Below are 15,100 nucleotides of genomic sequence, written 5' to 3'. Positions count from 1 at the left end.
GGGTTCAAAGGTGGTGAAGATCTCATTAAAACCCTTAACAGCAGAAGCCCAATCCAGCTGGTTCTGGAAATTGGTAAATGGTGTGGTACACCTATAAACTGATGTGTGAGGGTTTAAATTCCTTGCAATTGCAAGAATTTATATAGCATAAATGTGCCAATCTGTCACGTGAACAAAATATTGAATTGATCCCTAGCACTGTCAAAAACAGGAAAGGATGTCCTGAGGCATGATACTTCAGCAAGACCATGCATCCGCTATGACAATGGATGAATGGACACCGCTCAACAGTCACCAAACAGGAGTGTTCCCTTCCTGTCGGGGAACTCTTCAGCAGTCATGGGCATTAAGCCTCTGCTCTTCGGGTAAGTGTTCTCCAAAGCGCCTTCACGACACACGATATCACAGAATCACCGAACAGAAACTGATAGCCAAGTTCTGCACACATGAGGACAGCTTCAACCAAGATCTTGGGTTCATGTCAGACTACCTGTAACCATTTAGCCTGGGCTTGCGAAATCTTACTAACTGTCCTGGCTTGAGATAATTCACACCTCCTTTAACCTGTGCTTAACCCTCTCTCTACTTGGATTATCTGCACCTGTAAGGCTTGATTACCTGTTAAGTCCCGCATTCCAACCATTATTTGCAATTGAGTCTTTGTCTATATATGACCTGTTTGTGAACCCAACTCACCACCCACCTGGTGAAGGAGCAGCGCTCTGAAAGCTCGTGCTACCAAATAAACCTGTTGGACTTTAACCTGGAGTTGTGAGACATCTGACTGAGAAATTGGGCACACTTAGCAAGATGCCATGGAAAGAATGATCTTAAGTTCTCATTTAGAATTAAAAGAATGAAAAATTCTAAATACAGTTGTCTGTATTATACCTGTCCAATCCTACAGGGAGTTAATGCAAAAACACCAAATTTTAGAACTTGACTACTGTGCTTCCATTGCCAGCTGCACTGATCAGCTGAAGGCAGGTATAAAATTGAATGGTAATTCTGTTTTCCAGAGAGGGTAAAAGCTGAATTTTCCTGGTCGCAGGAAGGCAAGCTACAAGCTGGAGTACAGGGGGAAAAAAATGAGATCTGAAGCACTTCTGGATTAGGGCAGCAGCTGCATGTGAACACTGCCATCCTGACTCAGAAATATATCACCATTCATTCACTGTTGCTGTCTCAAAATCCTGCAACTCCCTCCTTCACAGCTTTGAGAGTGTTCTTCCTACATGTACACATAGATTGCAATGATTCAGGAAGGCAACTCACCACCACCTTCTCGAGAGTAATTAGCCAGTGGTGCCCATATTCCATGAAAGAATATTAATAAATTTCTGCATTGAAGAAGCTTCCCAGGAGCAAGCTGGTATGCTGATCAGTTGCCACTCGAGGGAGACACGTAGCCAGTTGAATTAAGTCCCCAATTAGAGGCCAATCTTTGTTCTTTAGCATTTGTTGGTGGTGAAGTGGGCCTCAGTGTGGGGAAGCTGCCAGGTATCCCCTCCAAACCTAGCAGCTTACTGCCTTCCCTCATTTATTTTTCAGGCTTGGGGGCATTTTCCTCCCCAAATGCTCCGAGCTGCCGCAGCATTGCCCACCCTCCCCAAGTGGGATTTTCAAGCCTACTAACCCTTTAACTTGCTCCCAGGAATGTCTCTGAGGTGGTATTGCTGCTGCAAGTACAGGCTTGCGTTGCCCACTTGACCCCAGGGTCTTGAAGCCCGCCGCAGAATTCAGCCCCACATCTGAATCAATGTATCCTTCTGCAAATTAAGCATCACCTCGAATGGAGTTTATATTTTAGGTCTGATGAACCCAACTATTCTCTAAGGTAAGAAAAGGTGTGCCACAGGACCAGAGTACTGGAAGATACTTTGTGGATCAAAATATCAAATCAATAGCCAATAGCCCTTTTTAAGGTTAGATTAAGTCTCTAAAGCGGGTTTGTCCAAGGTTGGGCCTGCAGGCCACATGTGGGTCCAGAGGCATTTTCAGAGGCTCGCTAGATCCACCGAGTGCAGCCATTGTTCAACTTCAAATGATCCTGGGAAGAATTTCAAAAAGTGCTCAGTGTCTGTTCAGCCAATCACAGGCTGCTTTCTCCATGCATTGGCTGCTGCTAGATTCAGTCTTTGTAGGGTAAAATCAGCCTGTGATTGGACATTCGGAAGGGTGTCAGTTGCTGTGTGAGTTTTGCATGTAGTTGTTTCTGGTGGGACCATGCGGAAAAGTAAGTTCAGGTGGGTCAGAGGTGGTAGATATTCAAGGAGGATGGACAGGCTTGCAGAGATGTGGTATCCTCAGCCCCAAATCTCAGAAACCATCCCCAGCCCCAAACTTGACCTTGGGAGGCAGGCCCAATGTCAGGTGACCTCGAATTTACTTCATTGGTAAGCCAGGTTTAAGGGACGAGTATCAGGATTGTGTTGAAACCAGTAGCTGGTGGGGTGGGGAGAGGAACCTGCTCCTGGGGTGTGTGTGTGTGTAAAAGAAAGTGTGCTGGTGGCTTTGTGTTGCCTGCTCGGAGCTGGTGGGCATGGGGGCATTGGGTGGTGGGTGCATTGGAGATGGGAAGAACGTGCTGTTGAATGCTCAGAGCCCAGGGATGCCCAGACCTCTGGTAGTCTCAATTTTCTTCCTCAAGCAAGAGGATGAGATCAGGTCTGACTGAGAGGGTGAGGTCACTTCTGGCTATGGAAAATGTGTTGCGGGGAAGTGTGAGGCACTGGAAGTTGTGGGGTGACTGTGCGAGGCCATGTGAGAGTATGAGTGCCTGACCCAATGGGAGTTTGTGGGCAGTGAATGTGAGGCACTGTGGGGTTTGGGAAGGGGGAGTTGATGCGAGTATAAGGCAGTGTGTGTGATGATGAGTGCAAGTCTGCTTCACATCTGATCTCCATTTTCTCTCTCACCAGCATATACACATGCACACACTCCCATTCACCTATCCACAGGCACTCTCTCACATTGAATTTTTATTAGGGCAGCACAGTGGTTAGCACTGCTGCCTCACAGTGCCAGAGACCTGGGTTTGATTCCTGGTTTGAGTCACTGTCACGTTCTCCCTGTGTCTGCTTTGGTTTCCTCCGACAATCTGATAGATATGCTGGTTAGGTGCGTTGTCCCAAACAGGCGCCAGAGTATGACCACTAGGGGAATTTCACAGTAACTTCATTGCAATGTTAATGTAAGCCTTACTTCTGACTAATAAACTTTTACTTTACCTGACAACAGGACAGACAGTAAAATAAACAAGTCCATGTATAATTCATGTTCAAGAAATCCAATTCCTTGAACATGAATTAGGAGTGCCTGAGTTCAACTCAACTAATATGTAAATGAGTTCTGATTCTACTGGGAAGCAAAGGACTTTCATTACAAAAAATGCAGCTTGTGAATGAAATCCCTTTATACCCTTGAAAAGATATCACTTTTTGAATTAGAGCCATTGTTTTGTGTGTTCTTTGAATGTACATCTCCCAGCAAGTCAGTCATTCATGTGTGATTGAGGTAACTGGTCATTTTTGATACCAGCACCAGTTCTAGTCAACCAGTGGTAACTTGACAATGAGGATGCATGTGTTTAAAAGCACAATCTCCTTTACTGCAGAAATGTAAAATAACACTGTACAGCATAGACACACAACTTGGCGGTGGCGATGGGCAGGTCCCTCATGGCCACAACAGCAACCCACACTATTGATGATATCATCCTTAAAAGCTTGTATCAACTGACATATGTGTATTAAAGTTTATTCATTAGGTTCACATTCATACTGCAATGACGTTACTGTGAAAACCCCCTAGACTTCACACTCCAGCACCTCTGTGGGTATACTGAGGGAGAATTTAGCATAGCCAGTCACCTAAGCAGTACATCTTTCAGAGAGAGAGGAAATTGGAGCATCCAGAGGAAACCCATGCAGACACAGGAAGAACATGCAGTTTCTGCACAGGCAGTGACCCAAGCTGGGATTCAAACCCAGGTCCCTGGTGCTGTTAGTACATGTATTCAACAAGAAATTGCCTAGTGTACACACTATAACTCTAAAACACTTCTCCCCATTCCTCCCCCCCCCAACTTAATTTTAATCCTCCTTAAGGAAAGATACAGTAGTTCACAAGATACAGTTCTTGTAATGAAACCCCTTTGCTCCCAAATAGAATCTGAATATAATGATTAAAGTCTCAACTATAATCCAGTCTTTCAGGAGCTTTGCATCTGCACTGTGCCCCTGGGATCTCAGTGGACACTAGTGAGACTGAGCCCAGTGGTGCTGGGCTTGTGAGTGCAGGAGTGGGTTGGGTAAGAGTAAGTCCCTCATCCTCTCCCACTGGATGTCCCTGTACATCATTTTACTGTTGGGTTTCTGCAGTAGCATTTCCTTCTGCTGTGTGGTCTGGAAACTTTCAGAGTCTTGGCAGAGACAAAAAGCGCTATTGTTTGTGCATGATTCTTCCATTAGTTTGTTTCTCCACTAAAGAGATTGGACCACATTCTGGTCCAATGACTCTAATTGTGAATGACTCCAGGCAGCCAACCAGCCAAAATTCCTCATACTAGTAGTCATTTGGAATGAAATGTCTCTGTAGCATAGTGGTCTCGTCCCTCTTGTTTTTCCTGTATTCTTCCCACTCTTGGTTTGACATCTGGATGCAGCAAATCTAGGTTTGAGTTTGGCTTCCTGCCCAACAGCATTCCGTCCAATGAGAGCCCCGTTGTCATGTGTGGCATGACGTGGCATTGAAACAAGAACCATGAGAGCTTGGTTCCGAGGGTTCCGCTTCTCATCATTTTCAGTACTCCTTTCAAGGTCTGCACAGCTTGCTCTGCTAAATCGTTAAGAGGCCAGGTGAAAAGGGGTATTCCATTTCTCTGCATGAACTCCTGGAACAACTCCCTCATGAATGTTGGGCCATGATCAAAGACAAGCTATCAGCCATGGATGTCAAAAAAAACTTGGTGCAGTTTCTCTTTCGTAATGGGTGCTGTGATGTTGCTCATGATGTGTGCTTCCAGCCACTTTGAATACACGTTCATAATAACTAGAAACATGACCCACGAAAGGGGTGGCGATGGGCTAGTGGTATTATCGTTAGGCTATTAATCTAGTAACTCAGATAATGTTCTGAGGATGTGGGTTCAACTCCCGCCATGACTGATGGCAGAATTTGAATTCAATAAAGAAAGTCTGGAATTAAGGATCTATTGATGACCGTGAAACCTTTGTCAACTGTTAGAAAAAACCATCTGGTTCACTTCCTTTAGAGAAGGAAATCTGCCATCCTTACCTGATCTGACCTACAAGTGGCTCCAGAGCCACACCAATGTGGTTGACTCTCAACCTCACTCTGAAAAGGCCGAGCAAGCCAGTTAGTTAAAGGGAAACTAGGGATGCTGGCCAGACAATAACGCCAATGTTCTATGAATGAAAAAAAAAGGCCCTGTACAATCCTCATGATGCATGTTGCCAAAAAGATGTGGTGATTGACAAGTGTTTAAACACTTGATCTCATTTATTACAGAAATATAAAATAACACTGTGCAGTGTACACCTGTACACATAACCTGTTGGCGGTGATGAACAGGTCCCTCATTGGCAACAACTCGCACAAACCCATGCTGCCAGTGTTGCCACCTGCACAAGCTTGCACTGACTGATGATGTCAGTTCAGTATATGTATTCAATAGAAAATTTCTTATTGTAAACATGATAACACTCTAATACAAGCGCAGAAGCATGGACTTGTACAACCAATTCTGCATCATTCTGAATGAAGAAATTCCTGTTCACCTCTGTTTTAAGTGGGCAACTACTTACTCTGAAATTATGCCTTCTGGTCCTAGACTCTCCCGCAAGAGGAAACATACTCTCAGCACCTACCCTGTTCAGGCTCCTGAGGATCTTATATATCTCAATAAGGTCACCTCTCATTTTTCTAAACTCCAATGAGTACAGGCCCAACCTACTTAACCTCTCCTCATTACAAAATTACTCCAAACTTGGGAGCAACCTTCTCTGGACTGCATCCAATACCAGTATATATTTCCTTCAATAAGGGAACCCAAATTGTTCAACAGTATTCCAGGTGTGATCTAACTAGTGTCTTGAACTGGTGGACCCCAGGGTCCTTCCCAGTGACCATGTCTGTAGTAAGTGCAGGTTGCTGGAGGAGCTCCAGCTCAAGGTGGATGAGCTGGCCTCTGAGCTACAGACACTGAGGCTCATCAGGGGGAGAGAGGGTGCCATTGTCAATGGGGTGCAAGTGACATCCACCCCTGCTAGACTGGCTAAATCTAAGGGTCAGGGACAAAAGGGGGCTGCTGGGAGGAGGAAGGGGGGTGAGGAGCGGAGGCCTCAGCCTCTTAATCTGCATAACAGGTTTGAGGTTCTTGCTTCCAGTCTGGAAGAGGACGAGGCAGGTGAGGTTGGTGAGCAAACTGCACACGGTACAGTGATGCAGCAGGACATAGGCAAAGAGAAGGGGAAAAGGAACGTAGTAGTGATTGGAGATAGTGGGGTGAAGGGTATTGACACTGTCCTTTGTCACAATGACAAAGTGCACAGAAGGGTGTGTTGTCTGCCTGGTGCTCGGGTACAGGATGTCGCAGCTGGGCTGCAGAGGAATCTGGAGTGGGAGGGTGAGAACCCGGTCGTTGTAGTACATGTGGGTGCCGGCGACGTAGGCAAAGTGCGGACTGAGGATCTGGGGAGGGAGTATGAAAAGCTGGGAATGGAATTAAAAAGTAGAACCGACAAGGTGGTCGTCTCTGGGCTACTGCCTGAACTGAGTGCAGACGGGCGTAGGGTTGACAGGATAAAGGAAGTGAATGGGTGGCTCAGGGATTGGTGTGGGAGGAATGGGTTCGAATTTATGGGGCATTGGCACCAGTATTGGGGTAGGTGGGACTTGTTCGGGCGGGATGGGGTGGGTCTGAACCGTGCTGGGACCAGAGTGTTGGCGAATCGAGTAAAGAGGACTGTAGACAGGGCTTTAAACTAATTAGGGGGGGGGAGGGTGCGAGGGTAGGTGACGCTACGAGGTCTAAAGTTAAGGATAGGGTACAGGTAAGGGAAGAGGCCGAGGATGTCCCAATTGGTGGCGTTACGGCAAATAGGGTCCAGGTGAAGGCTGGGATGAAAGCGCTTTATCTGAATGCACGAAGCATTCGGAATAAAGTGGATGAGCTGGTGGCGCAGATCGACACAAATGGATACGATCTGGTGGCCATTACAGAGACGTGGCTGCAAGGTGACAGGGACTGGGAGATGAATGTACGGGGCTATCAAGTGTTTAGGAAGGATAGGCAGGAGGAAAGAGGGGGTGGCGTAGCTCTGCTGATTAAGGATAGTATCAAGGTGGTAGCAAGGGATGATATCGGAGCCAAAGAGCAGAAAGTGGAATCGTTGTGGGTGGAGATTAGGAACAGCAAAGGGAGGAAGACGCTGGTGGGTGTCGTCTATAGGCCCCCAAATAATGATCTGGAGGTGGGGCGGGCTGTTAACGCGCAAATAAGTGCGACGTGCAGGAATGGGACGGCAGTAGTTATGGGAGATTTCAATCTGCATATTGATTGGTCGACCCATGTTGGACGAGGTGGGCTCGAGGAGGAGTTCTTGGAATGCTGCCGGGATAATTTCCTTGAACAGTGTGTGTTGGAGCCGACGAGGGAGCGAGCTATCTTGGATCTGGTGCTATGTAATGAGGCGGGTAGAATTAGGGACCTTGCGGTGAAGGATCCTCTTGGAGAGAGTGATCATTGCATGGTGGAGTTTCTGTTGCAGATGGAGGAGGAGAAAGTGGGTTCCCGGACACGCGTCCTTTGTTTGAATAGAGGGGAGTATGGTAGGATGAGAGAAGAATTGGCGAATGTGGACTGGGGGAGCGCGTTGGAAGGTAGGTCTGCTGAGGAGCAGTGGAGGATCTTTAAGGAGATCTTTCTTGGTGCTCAGCAGAAATTTATTCCGATGGTCAAAAAGGACAGTAGGAGGAGAGGTAATAAGCCGTGGATAACGAAGGAGGTGAAGGAAAGTGTTAAATTAAAAGCGGAGGAATTTAGAGTAGCTAAGAGCAGTGGGCGAGAAGAGGATTGGGAAAGGTTTAAATGTCAACAAAGATTGACAAAGAAGTTGATAAAGGAGGGTAGGAGAAGCTATGAAGCTGGGCTAGCGCTTAATATAAAAAAGGATAGCAAGAGTTTTTATAAATATATAAAAAGGAAGAGGCTGGCTAGGGTGAACGTTGGTCCTTTAGAGGATGAGAAAGGGGAGCTAGTGGTAGGGGATGGGGATATGGCGAAGGTCTTGAATAACTTTTTTGTTTCTGTCTTCACGGAGGAGGACGTGAATAATTTGCCGGGTGTTAGCGATGGAAAGGTGGTAGGACTGGAGGGTCTTAATGACATTACTGTTACTAGAGAGGTGGTGCTCGACAGACTGGAGGGGCTGATTGTGGACAAGTCCCCAGGACCGGATGGAATGCATCCGAGGGTTCTGAAAGAAATGGCGGAGGTTATAGTGGATGCCTTGGTGGTTATTTTCCAGACGTCGCTGGATTCCGGGGAAGTGCCGGAAGATTGGAAAACGGCTAATGTTACGCCGTTGTTTAAGAAGGGTGCCAGGCAAAAGGCGGGGAATTATAGGCCGGTTAGTTTAACGTCTGTGGTAGGTAAAATGTTGGAATCCGTCATTAAGGAGGAAATTGCGAGGCATCTTGAAGGGAATTGCTTGATAGGGCAGACGCAACACGGTTTCATTAAAGGGAAGTCGTGTCTGACAAATTTACTGGAGTTCTATGAGGATGTGTCTAGGGCAGTGGATAGAGGAGAGCCGGTGGATGTGGTCTTTCTGGATTTTCAGAAGGCGTTTGACAAGGTACCTCACAAGAGGTTATTGCAGAAGGTCAGGGGACATGGAGTTGGGGGTAGGGTGTTAGCGTGGATAGAGGATTGGTTGTCAAATAGGAGGCAGAGAGTGGGGGTCAATGGGTGCTATTCGGATTGGCGGTTGGTGACTAGTGGGGTGCCCCAGGGGTCGGTGCTGGGGCCTCAGCTATTTACCATTTATATAGATGATCTGGAGGAGGGAACCGAGTGCAGGGTGTCGAAATTTGCTGATGACACCAAGATTGGGGGAAAGGCAAATTGTGCGGAGGGTGTGGAGAGTCTGCAGAAGGATCTAGATAGGCTGGGCGAATGGGCCAGGAAATGGCAAATGGAATTTAATGTTGGCAAGTGTGAGGTGGTCCACTTTGGTAGGAAGAATGGTAGGAAGGACTATTACTTACGTGGCGAAAAACTGCAGCAGGCGACGGTGCAGAGGGACCTCGGGGTCCTTGTGCATGAGTCGCAAAAACCCAGCTTGCAGGTGCAGCAGGTGGTCAGGAAGGCGAATGGGATGCTGGCCTTCATAGCGAGGGGGATTGAATATAAAAGTAGGGAGGTCTTGCTGCAGCTGTATAGGGCATTGGTGAGGCCGCAGCTGGAGTACTGTGTGCAGTTTTGGGCGCCGCACCTGCGCAAGGATATTTTGGCCCTGGAGGGAGTGCAGAGGAGGTTTACTAGGCTGATACCGGAGTTGAGGGGGTTGAGCTATGAGGAGAGGCTGAATAAACTAGGCTTGTACTCGTTAGAGTTTAGAAGAATGAGGGGAGATCTCATTGAGACGTATAAGATGATGAATGGGATGGATAGGATAGAGGTGGAGAGACTCTTCCCGCTCAAAAAAGACAGTAGGACTAGGGGGCACAGCCTCAAGATAAAGGGGAGGCGGTTTAGAACGGAGTTGAGGAGGAACTTCTTCACTCAAAGGGTGGTGAATCTCTGGAATTCTCTGCCCGTTGAAGTGGTGGAGGCTGCCTCGCTAAATATTTTTAAGAAGCGGGTTGATGGGTTTTTGATAAGAGAGGGGATTAAGGGTTATGGGGAGAGGGCGGGAAAGTGGAACTGAGCCACGACAGATCAGCCATGATCTTATTGAATGGCGGGGCAGGCTCGAAGGGCTAGATGGCCTACTCCTGCTCCTATTTCTTATGTTCTTATGTTCTTATGTTCTTGTATAGTTTTAACAAGACTTCCCTATTTTTATACTCCATTCCTTTGAAACGAAGGCCAACATTCCATTTACTGTCCCTTTTACCTGCTGAACTTACATGCTAGTTTTTTGTGATTTAGGCACAAGGACAATGGATAGCACAGTAGCACAGCGGTTAGTATTGCTGCTTCACAGCTCCAGGGACCTGGGTTTGATTCCCGGCTTGGGTCACTGTCCGTGTGGAGTTTGCACATTCTCCTCATCTCTGCGTGGATTTCCTCTGGGTGCTCTGGTTTTGTCTCACAGTCCAAAGATGTGTGGGTTAGGTTAATTGGCCATACGGGGCAGTATGTGCCCCCCCCCCCCCCCCCCCATGGTGGGGGCGGGGGGGGGGCAGTTTAGATTGGAGTTGAGGAGGAACTTCTTCACTCAAAGGGTGGTGAATCTCTGGAATTCTTTGCCTGGTGGAGGCTACCTCGCTAAATATATTTAAGTCACGGGTAGATAGGTTTTTGATTGACAAGGGAATTAAGGGTTATGGGGAGAAAGCGGGAAAGTGGAACTGATCCACTTCAGATCAGCCATGATCTTATTGAATGGCGGAGCAGGCTCGAAGGGCTAGATGGCCTACTCCTGCTCCTATTTCTTCTGTTCTTATGTTCTTATACTAGAAATTGTCCCTTAGAGTCCTGAGATGCATAGGTTAGAGGGATTAGCAGATAAATATGTAAGGATATGGGGGTAGGGCCTGGGTGATATAGTGGTCAGCGCAGACTCGATGGGCCAAATGGCCTCTTTCTGCACTGTAGGGTTTCTATGATTCTATGACCCCCAAATCCTGCTGCCATTTTCTGCAGTCTTTCTTCCAGCTCCTTTATGCTTCCTACCAACGTGCATAACTATTTTCCAACATTATATTCTATCTGCCAAGTTTTTGCACACTCACCTAACCTGTCTATATCTCTCTGTAAACTCTTTGGGCCCTATTTTACCATTTTGATTCGAAGTGCTGAATCTGGGCGAGATTCAGATCCGACTTGTGAACCCTGTTCTCATATGCACTCAGCCTGGAAAAAAGTCGCAAATCTGAATTGCGCTGTAGGTGGGGTTATTGTGCCCAAAACGCTGCTGCTCCAGTTGCAACTTCAACTGCGCATGTGCAGTTAAAAAAAAAAATTGAAAAGCATTCCCCTGTCACATCGTGCCCGGGGCTAGTTAATGCCTCCCTTTGGCTCCCCCTCAATCCCCACAACATTACAGACCCATTTATCCCAGCAAACCCCCTGCCCCCGTTACCCAGACTGAACACAGCCCCCTCCCTCCTCACTCACCTCAGGCAGAGTGGCAGCAGACCACACACCCCCCTCCCCACCCCGCCGCTTCCCTTCCCTCGTGTCAGGCAGAGTGGTAGCAGACCCCACCTTCCCCTCCAATGATCTCAGGCAGAGTGGCAGCAAAAATCACGATAGTGTCTTTTAAGGGGTATCTTGACAAATACATGAATAGGATGGGAATAGGAGGATATGGTCCCCGGAAGGGTAGAGGGTTTTAGTTCAGTTGGGCAACATGGTCGGTGCAGGGTTGGAGGGCCGAAGGGCCTGTTCATGTGCTATAATTTTCTTTGTTCTTTGGTGAGGCCATACCTGGAGTATTATACACAATTTTGTTCCCCTTATTTGAGGAAAGATGTAGTGGCATTGGAGGCAGTTCAGAGGAGGTTCACTAGATTGATTCCAGAGATGAGGGGTTTGTCATATGAAGAGAGATTGAACAGTTCAGGCCTATACTCTGGAATTCAGAAGAATGAGGAGAGATCAAATTGAGGTATACAAGATGATGGAAGGTATGGATAAAGTAGATGTAGAGCAGGGCATTCTAGGACGAGAGGTCATGATCTTAGGATAAGGGTTAACAAACTTAAAACAGAGTTGAGGAGAAACTACTTCTCCCAAAGGATTGTGAATCTTTGGAATTCGCTATCCCAAAGTGCAGTGGATGCTGGAACAATGAATAAATTTTAAGGAGTTAGGCAGATTTTTTAATTGATAATGAGGTGAAGGATTATGGGGAGAAGGCAGGAAAATGGAGATGAGGAGCATAATCGAATGGCTGTATGGGCCAAATGGCCCTAATTCTGCTCGTGTATCTTATGAACTTATGAACTCCAGAAGCAAAAAGTTTGGAAGTCTGCAAGTAGATACTCTGATGCGTGAACATAATTTGCTATGGAAGGAAGGGATTACATGCACAATTGTTCTTTGTCATTTGAACTGTTGTATGAGGCAGATGTGTCATCAACAATAAGTCATTTACAAAATCCGAAATGTTCAACTGCTTTGAAACATTGATAAACATCAGATTATGAAAAGAATTGCTGGTTATGTAATTCTCAATGTAACATGTTATAATGTGTAGAGTGTGTCAAATATTTGAGATAAAAGAATAACCATGGAGAACAAAGAGCACTTTAAATAGGTATTGGGACAGAGTTAGCAGGAATCATTTTGAATAATTAGAAGGCATCAACTAAAAAGAGATCTTTGAAGTTATGAACGTGGCGATGTAAAGATGTTTACACTTGAGAGGAAACCGAAAGCTAGAGGACACAATTAGAAAATAGTCACTAATAAATTCAATGAGGAATTTTGAAGGAACTTCTCTTTTTCTCAAAAGAGAATTTAGAATGTGAAACATGTTGCCACAAAGAATAGTTGAAGTGAATAGAATGTTTGTATTTAAAATGAAACTAGATTAATGCATAATAGAGAAAGGAATAGAAGAAAATACTTAGTGTTAGCTGACAAGTTTTGTGGGGCCTCAGATGGTAGATAAACACTGGTGCAGACAAGTTGGGGCACATAGCCTGTTTTTGTGTTTTACACTCAAAGCAGCATGCAAAGTACTGGCTAAAGTTACTGAGTTAATGTATGATAAAGCATAATGTTAGCATTAGTATAACTAGAAACTGGACCATTCATTTTCCTTCCAATAATGCTAACATAGAATAGAATTTAACTAAAATGCCTGACTCTAGAAACCTTATTTGCTTTTGTGAAAACTAAACAATTGGAGCCAAGTACTTGATTAAAAATGAAATAACAAAGAGCGCATTGCAAAATATCTCACTGTCGCTGACTCAAAATTCTGGAACTCTTTTCTAACAGTCCATATGTAATTGGCCACTTTTCTTGAGCACCAGAACACCAAGATCCAGGAGCTGGCAGGCAAGGAGGCCCAGGGCAACAAGAAGACCCGCTTTATCCTCCAACACATGCAGCTTGCCCATCAGCAATGACACAGAACTCAACTGGCTGCCAGGAGAAACCATCATAGCCCCACAGCTTCCTTCCCAACATCCAGACTGCCCAAGAAAATCGGACATCCTAGCAATGTGAAGGCGATAAATCAGCAAAGGTGTAAATATAATGTGAATAATAAAAATTCTGAAGGAAAAAATACAGCACCCAATGCATGGCCACAATCTTGCAAATGCTCCCGCTTCCTCCTTTCACTTCTTTCCAGATCACATTACCTCTTCCGTAAGTCAGCAAAAACCAGCATCCAACTCTCAGGTTGGCCTGGTACCTCCCCCTATAGAACAAAGAATAAAGAAAAGTATTGCACAGGAACAGGCCCTTTGGTCCTCCAAGCTGTACCGATCATGATGTCTGCCTAACTAAAACCATACGCACTTACACTGTTCATATCCTTCCATTCCCACCCTATTCATGTATTCGTCTAGTTGCCCCTTAGATGCCGTTATCATACCTGCTCCCAACACCTCCCCGCGTTCCAGACATTTACCACCCTCTGTGTAAAAAACTTGCTTCGGACATCTCCTCTAAACTTTTCTTGTGCACCTTAAACCTATGTCCCCTAGTACTTGACTTTTCTACACTAGGAAAGAGCATCTGTCCATGCCATTCATAATCTTGTAAATCTCTATCAGGTCACCTCTCAACCTCTGTCGTTCCAGTGAGAACAAACCGAGTTTATCCAACCTCTTCTCAGGGCAGTACTCTCCAGACCAGGCAATATACTGCTAAACCCCCTCTGTACCCTCTCCAACGCATTCACATCCTTTTATAGTGTAGCGTCACAATATTCTAAATGAGGCCTAACTAAGGTTCTGTACAGCTGCAGATGACATGTGAAGGCAAGCATGCCGTATGCCTTCTTGACTTGGGTGGCACAGTAGCACAGTGGTTAGCACTGCTGCTTCATTGCTCCAGGGACCTGGGTTCAATTCCCGGCTCGGGTCACTGTCTGTGTGGAGTTTGCACATTCTCCTTGCGTCTGCATGGGTTTCCTCCAGGTGCTCCGGTTTCCTCCCACAGTCCAGAAATGTGTGGGTTAGGTTAATTGGCCATGCTAAAATTGCCCCTTAGTGTACTAGGATGCTTAGGTTAGAGGGATTAGCGGGTAAAAATATGTAGGGATATGGGGGTAGGGCCTGGGTGGGATTGTGGTCGGCGCAGACTCGATGGGCCGAAGGGCCTCTTTCTGCACTGTTGGGTTCTATGATTCTATGAGTACCTTATCCACCTGTATTGTCACTTTCAGTGATTGGTGGACATGTATGCCCAGATCTCTCTGCCTGTTAATACTTCTAAGGGTTCTACCATTTACTAAATAATTCCTACGTGCATTGGACCTTCCAAAATGCATTATCTCACAATGTCTGAATTAACCTCCATCTGCCATTTCTCCACCCAAGTTTCCAACTAGTCTATAATGTGCTGTATTATCCGACAATCCTCTTCACTATCCACAACTCTACCAATTTTTATGTCATCTGTGAACTTACTAATCAGACCAGCTACATTTTCCTCCAAATCATTTATATATACCCCGAACAACAAAGGTCCCAGAACTGATCTCCATGGAACACCACTAGTCACATTCAGAAAAGCATTCCTCTACTGCTACGTTCTGTCTTCTTTGGCCAAACCAGTTCTGTATCCATCTTGTCAGCTCTCCTCTGGTCCCATGTGACTTCACCTTTTGTACTGGTCTACCATAAGGTACCTTGTGAATGGCTTTACTGAAGTCCATGTATA

This window comes from Carcharhinus amblyrhynchos, chromosome 16 (assembly GCF_965287045.1).
Source record: "Carcharhinus amblyrhynchos chromosome 16, sCarAmb.v2.hapA, whole genome shotgun sequence".
Lineage (NCBI taxonomy): Eukaryota > Metazoa > Chordata > Chondrichthyes > Carcharhiniformes > Carcharhinidae > Carcharhinus > Carcharhinus amblyrhynchos.
This window is presented reverse-complemented; position numbering follows the sequence as displayed.